The following is a 6,000-nucleotide window of genomic DNA, read 5'->3' as shown; positions in this document are numbered from 1 at the left end:
TTTTTTCCAAATGTTGGTATATTCGTTGTTTTTCCACTTTTGTAAATTGTCTGTTTAATCCTCTTAACCCCTGAATAAATAATTTTGATGATTCATATAAGGGAGACAATTGGGTCTTTCCAGCAGAAAGAGCACTGATAACTCAAGGTGAGTTACGCAGTATGGCCTCTGCTTCTTCATCTATAAAACGGGCAGTTTCTAGAATCAAGAGAGATACACCATGTGAAATACTTGGTGAACTCTCAAGCATTTTAGAAAGGTAATGAATAGAGAATTAATATTATTACTCTCAATTCATTGACAGCCTAGAGTTCTAAGATTCACAAAGAGAATGGCTCTAAGAAAAATATACTGGGTGAAGGGGCAAAATCAGGCCAAATGACGAGATGCTGGAGGACACCATGTACTACCTAGAAACCTAACAGGTTCCCACCAAGAGACAGATGCAGAATCTGTTCCCAGACCTAATTTTCCTGAATAAGCTAAAAGTAATCCATATTGGGCAAGATTTGGAGCTGATCTAGTACAAAGTTACCTTGGCTTTCAACTAAAATTTCCAGACACTTGGATAGGAGAGCAAGTACATATAAATAGAAACCTCTTTCTCCTTAGGGGGAATTCTACTGCTAAGGGGGAGAAAAGATAATCGCCCTTCCCAACTGTTGCATATATTCAAAATGCACATTTAATGACTGTTCCAGTAAGTGTGGCTGTATAAGTGTGAATACCTGAGGCACAGCTATTGATATATGGCTCCGTTGTTGATGGTGGTGGGTTTTGCTGGTTTGTTAACATGTTGATTGTGTTCACGAGAATTTTTTTTTTTACAGCTACATTTAAACTGCCAGTCAGAAAATGTAAAACATTGTTATGTTTAGGTGGTGAGTGATTAAAGTTTTTTTCTTCTCCCTATTTTTCTGTATTTTTATTAATGAGATATTTTAGTCCTTAGATTTAGAAATGTAAAGAATGTTCTGTGTGAGCAAATATCTGGGTGATCAATGAAAAACATGATTTTTAAAATGTTTCCAGATACCTGCATATTTTGAAATGTGAAAATGGAAGGGGGGTGAAAACAGCCTTATTAGCAGGAAATAGGCTGCTCTGTGTGGTCTGGTTGTGGGTAGCACAGATGTCTGTGTGTCAGTCAAAGGTCTGCACCTGCACGGCACCAGCCAGCCAGTAGTGAAGCAAAAATTTCAGCTTGAGTGAAGCCATTATCAGTTCCTGTCAAACACAGGAGGGCAGAAAACTCACATGACTGCAGGGCCTGACAGATGACAGTAATGAAGTGAGCAGGTGAGGTGGGGACAAAAATATTTCACTTTCCTCTCTACTACTAAAAAAAAAAAAAAACGATAAGGTTGGTGATAAATGGCCTTGGTGACACTGACAAAAAGGAGAGGTGGGCCTAGGTTGGACGGGACCCCAGCCCTTCCTATGGGGTCAGTGCTTTTTGGCGTGCACAATGCCAACTCCCATGTTCAAGAGACACAGAAATCCCAGATTTCTGTGCAAACATTTTCGATCTTGAAGACAAGTACTTCAAATATTTTAAATTCTGTAAGAGCCCAGTAAACACTTTTGCGCCCCATCTGGCACCCTCGGCCGCCAGTTTGCGAACCCTAGATCCATGGGTTTTTCTCCATTGGTTTGGTTGTTTTCTGAAGCAAAAGGGTAAGGTTGGAGTCTCGGTTTACCCGCGTATACAGGCGCGGATTGGGGCAGGTGGTTCTGTGCCGGCGCTGCCTGGGTGCGCTCGCGCGGGGATGCGCGTGCCTGAAGAGTTGGTGAGAAGGGTGAGCGTTTGCATACTTGAATTCGGGGAGAACTAGTCTGCGTGTGGTCAGGCGATCTGGGTCTGATCTGCCAAGGCGCGGCTATTTGGGGGAAGTGGGGCTATAGGAATTGTCCCTGTGGAAATGAAGCTTTCTGCGGGATCGCCCTTTGGGAGTATCCTTGGAGTTCGAGAGCCCCTCTCCTGCCCTGCTCAGCTGGGGCAGTGGGACAAGGACCAGGACAGACAGGTGGACCCGGGTCTAGCTCTAGTGCCTGTCCCGTGAGGGTAAAGCTGGCTTGAGCACTTATGCGGGACCCTACTCCAGCATTCAACCCCGGAGGGGCTCGGGATCCCGGAGCCCAACCGCTCCGGAGGAGACAGGAAAAGCGGTGAGCTCCTGGCCCGCCGCCCTCCACGGGCTGTTGCCATGGCCACAGGGGACTTTTGATGTGAAGTGCGGTGACCCCCCCCTCCACTTCCCTTCTTTGCCTACCTTCTGGATGACGTCATGGACGTCCGCGGCCCTGACGGGCCACCTGTGGGTTGGTCTCGCTTTAAAGCAGCTGTTCTCCACCGGCCCCCGCAGCCGCAGAGACTTTTGTCATCACCGAGAGGACCATGCCGGGACTCTGGACCTGCCTCTCGCCCTGGCGAAGCGGCCACTGCTCCGGACAGCACTGATTACCTGAGAGAGGCAAGTATTCAAGGGATGCTTCACAAATTATCTTCCTCAAAGCGCAACCGCCTCTCCGCCCCTCCCCCTTGCCCCTGATCTGCAGCTCTTGGTGGGAGAAGGGACGAGCCAGCGGCGGCGTGGTGGCTGAGGGGCTTTCTTACAGAAAGAAGTGGAGAGCAGCGGTCTTTCTCCCTGGCCGTGGAGACCCATGCCAGGTAAAGTCCCGACCAGGGTCCCCCGTCCGATTCTCTGTCCCAGGTCGAGGGCTCGGGATTGGAAGAACAGCCGACTGGAACTGAGTGAGGTTCGCGAGGCTGAGTCTGGGGCTGCTTCGGAAGGCCGGAGGAGGGGGCAGTCGGGCTTGGCATCTGCTAAAGGTGACGAGCCCGCCGCCAAATTCACGAAGAGGAGGGAAGACGGTGAGGGCGCCTGGAAAGCGGGAAGCGGCTCCTAAACCCGGCACCCGAGAGCTCCTGACGGGGTGCTCGACCAGCTCGAGTTGTGGGGACATCTAGTTCTCGGACCCACTCTCGGGGCGACGCCGAAACCCGGTTTGCCGTTTGTCTGCCTCGGTCCGGCACCCCGTCGGAGATGGGCAGCACCACAGCCTCTGGAGTGGGCGGTCTCCGGCCCCAGCCTCCCCAAGCCCACCGCCGCCACCTGGTCTCCAGCGCTGCTCGCCCTTCAGATTCCGGATGCAGCGGACCTGTTGCGTGCAGAAAAGCGGCGGAGTGAGGTGTTCCAGGCCTCTCCTCCCTGCCTTGCCCGCCACGGCCCGCCACAAGATCTGAGCGCCGGGAGTCCCGCGACTTTGCCTGCAGACTCCCAGAGAGCCCAGTGCTGAAAGAGAAAATAGGAGAACTGCCGGGGGGCAACTGGGTAGCCATCCCACTGCAGAGGGCTCTTCGTACCAGCTGAGATTGGGGCAAATTATCCCACTAACCCGGGGAGGGAAACGGAGAGGCGCGGGGGATTGAGCCCGGGAGGGAGTCGGGTCCGCTGAAAAAGCGCATCTGGTGCAGACACGTCCGAGTCTCGCCTTTGACCCCGGCGGTCGGAGCGCCTGCACTTCAGCTCCCTGCCTCGGGGTTAGAACCGAGCTGCTCAAGGTCCCCAGAGCCCCTTCACGGCGAGTCCGAAGCTCCAGCTTCAGCACCAGACGCTGGACAGCGCCCCGCCGAATTGCGCCCAAGGGTGGGTTCCTGCGGGCTACTCCGCTTCCTAGCTCGTCGCCGCTCGCAGTCTCTCAGATCCCACTCGGAGGAGACAAGGAGGTGAGACAGGGTTCACCGAGAAATGGATGGGGAGGATACTCATCTTCCCCGTTTCTCCAGGAGCTTAGGTATCGGATTCTAGGAGGGCATTCTATCTTCCTTCCGGTAAAAGCAGCTGGAATAACTTGGTGCTAAATGCAGGCAGGATGCCGAAGAGAAAAGAGGCGCGCCTGTAAGTGGTGAGCTTAGTTACGCACAAGCGGGAAAGTGATTCTACCGGGAACCCCAGGCACTGGTGTACTGTGAAAGGTCGCCACATTCAAGTCATGTTCTCTCTACCGCTTCCCCCCACCCAGCCCCCCGCCCTGCCTCTCTCCCCACAATCCCCATACGCCTTAACGCCAGTGAATGAAGGGAAAAGCGTGGGATGGTGGGAGAAGATATTGAGGTCGAGGTAAAAAGCACATTTTATCAGGGTTGCCATAGCTCGGTGTAGACGAAATCTGTCCTAATTGAACATCAAGGTCTGCATTTTTAGCCAAAGGCGCCCAATGTGCCCTTTGTATGAGGAGCTGAATGACTGTTCTGCCAGGAAGGAAAAAAGCCGCAGAGGGGAAGACGTTATCACAAAAGGGCTAACAGAGGTGGGGGAGGAGGAGAAGGGGACAGGACCCTGGCACTAGAGTGTGGTTACCAGGCAACCAGCCCCAGCCTCTTGTTGCCTTGGTTACAGTGAGTGGAGGGGCTTTGGCCACTGATTATCCGTGAGCACCTTTATTCTTAAAAATATCTGCTGGGGAGCCCCTGCTTTCCCCCGTGTGGATGTGAGTCAACAACCGCCCCAGCAAAATCCCTGGGGGTTAAGAGGAAATCCTGGAAGGCAAATTTTTCCTTTGAAGTCAAGGTGCCTGGCGAAGCAGCTACCTTTCCACCACCGCAGTCCTTCCCACCCTCTCCCTTGCCCCCTTCAGAGAGATGAGCATATCCTACTCTGTCCTTTCTCTGGGATTTACAATTAGGGCTTTTATTTTTTTCATGTGGTCCTTTAGACGCAAGGGCTTCCCCCACTCCGACCCCACATGCTTTGCTCTTCCCCCTTTAAATGAGAAAGACACATTTGCTCTTCATGGATGAACTGGAGGGAGAGCGGCTTTCTCCTGGGTTTGGCAGTGGTTCCTCCCTCCCTCAGCACCTCTCTCATGCTGGAAGGGGTGAATTCTAGATCATCACCTCTTTTCACCTCTTCCCGAAGACCACACAGAAAGCACAGATAGGCAGACACGGGACTCCCTTAGCAAAAGCCACTAGCATCACCAGCCTCAGATTCCTCAAAATTCTCTTTTCTTCCTCTTCAGCTCTGCCTTCATAATTAGGGAATGCAGCACTTAAAGCTTCTAATACTCTGATCTTTTTCATTTCCCTGGATTGACAAACATTGATTCCACTTTTCACCTGTCAGACTTGTCTGCCTGCATTCATTTGTAGTATCTGGGTAGAAAATCATTTTACCCATAATTTTCCCAAGGCAGCTATAACATTCTCAGAATGATTTAAGGGGAAATCACTAGTAAGTTAATAGAACAACCTGTGTTCTGTGCACTACTTCATCTAGAACACTTCTTAAGAGCCATGAACTTTGTCTTTTCACAACAAAACCTTGTTTTAAACTGAGCTATCACTTGACAATCCAGGAATGGAGGAAATCTCTATTCCAGGCAGTAACTATCATATCTTTATCTTTGTTGCCCTGCATCACAAACACACATATCTTTCCTTTTCACTTTTTCTTCACTCATTGCTAATGTAAAATTTTTAAAAATCATTATAAATTCAGACTAAGTTGAAGGCCAAAATTATCCTCCATGGGCTGGCTAGATATAGTTTTGGGGACATTTGCATTAAAATGCTTCTCCTTCACATGTTACTATAGAAACTTCTTTTTAGTCCAGACTAGACAGCTGGTCTGCTTTTTGTACTTTTCTTCCCAAAGAAGTGCCTTCCTTTATGAATTCTCTGGGGCAGCTATCATTGATCACATCAATAATGTCCCATAGCAACAGTGGTTTCTTTTTTCTTTTTTAAAAATTATTATTCCCTTTCTGCTCATTTTCTTTATGGACAAAGGTTTTACTTTCCTTTCAAGAAAAGAACTGAGATCTTATTCGCCAGAAAGGAAGAAGCATTCTTTCATTGGTTGGTGTGTGTTGCCTTGTTAACCAATCAGAGCATGCCATTTATCCTTTTCTGACTAGCTAAGTGAGCAGAGTACCCAGAATGATTGAATCTGCGTTAGTACCATCCAGTAGCAAAGGTTGGAACTCAGAGTTCTG

This window comes from Hyperoodon ampullatus (genome assembly GCF_949752795.1).
Source record: "Hyperoodon ampullatus genome assembly, chromosome: 3".
NCBI classification, from domain to species: Eukaryota; Metazoa; Chordata; class Mammalia; order Artiodactyla; family Ziphiidae; genus Hyperoodon; species Hyperoodon ampullatus.
Note: the sequence above shows the minus strand (reverse complement) of the source record.